The following is a 1,369-nucleotide window of genomic DNA, read 5'->3' as shown; positions in this document are numbered from 1 at the left end:
GCAGGCCCTGTGGACTTCTGATTCAGAAAAAGATACTGTGCACCCCACACGGATGCCATGGAGACAGATAGACATGCACAGGCAAGCGTGTGCACAAACACATACACAGAGACATAGGCACACACATACAACAGACAAACACAGACACACACAGAAACACACACAGACCAAACACACAGACACACACATAGAGACCAACAGACACACACATACACACAGAGACACACACAGACACACAGACCAGACACACAGACACACACATAGAGACACACACACAGACACACAGAAATCAAACACACACAAACATACGAAAACACAGAGACTTACATACACAGAGACCAAACACACAGACACAGAGACACAGAGAACAAACACACATAAACATACAGACACACACAGGCATATAGGCAAACAGAGACTCACACACAGACCAAACACAAATGCACAGAAACCCACAGACACACTGAGAATAAACACACACAAACCTGGACACACAGTGTGCTCAGGGCCCGTTGTCGTCTGCCCTTCTGGCCAGATGCCCGTTTCTGCCCTCCCTTCCTGCTCCGCAAGCCCACAGCGCCACTCCCCACCTCACGAGCCCTCTTTTGTTTGTTTTTCTGTTTCTGTTTTTATTTTAGCCATTTAGGCGTCTTGCCCCCATCAAACTGATGACGAGGGAAGTATGTGGCTCAGTCAGCAGAATTCTTCTGAAGGCGAATTCCAAAGCCCCCAGCCCCGTGACCTCATACCCGATACCAACCACACCTCCGCTGCTCCGTAAATCATGGCCTCCTGGGCAGCAGCGCACAATGGCCCAGTGTTGACACTGGATTCTTCACGTTCTCTTGCATCCCCCATGTGGCCCCTGCATGGGCACCAGCAGGGGTGAAGAGGCCCAGGCCTCAGAAAGGGTCATTCCTCTCTGGACGGGGCCACACACTCCCAGAAGCCTTCAGGGCCCTGTTTTCCCCAGGACCCTAATCTCCCAGGGCCACGTCCCCTCCAGGGTCACATCCTCTCCAGGGTCACATCCTCCCCAGGTCCAGGTCCTCCCCAGGGCCACGTCCTCCCCAGGGCCACGTCCTCCCCAGGGCCACGTCCTCCCCAGGGCCACATCCTCACCAGGGCCACGACCTCCCCAGGTCCACATCCCCTCCAGGGTCACATCCTCACCAGGTCCACGTCCTCCCCAGGTCCACGTCCCCTCCAAGGTCACATCCTCTCCAGGGCTACGTCCTCCCCAGGTCCATGTCCTCCCCAGGGCCACGTCCTCCCCAGGGCCACGTCCTCCCCAGGTCCACGACCTCCCCAGGTCCACGACCTCCCCAGGTCCACGTCCTCTCCAGGTCCACGTCCTCCCCAGGTCCAC

At 56.3% G+C, this 1,369-nt stretch overlaps 1 long non-coding RNA gene across 1 annotated transcript; it reads left to right on the top strand.

The window, feature by feature from the left end:
- Window positions 1–331: 331 nt before the first annotated feature.
- LOC308636513 lies at window positions 332–1,369 on the top strand. The gene is made up of 2 exons (XR_014019428.1): window positions 332–1,142; window positions 1,262–1,369. It is a non-coding gene; the product is annotated as an uncharacterized lncRNA (long non-coding RNA).

This window comes from Spermophilus citellus (genome assembly GCF_964194105.1).
Source record: "Spermophilus citellus genome assembly, chromosome: 17".
Taxonomy (NCBI): Eukaryota; Metazoa; Chordata; class Mammalia; order Rodentia; family Sciuridae; genus Spermophilus; species Spermophilus citellus.
This window is presented reverse-complemented; position numbering and strand designations above follow the sequence as displayed.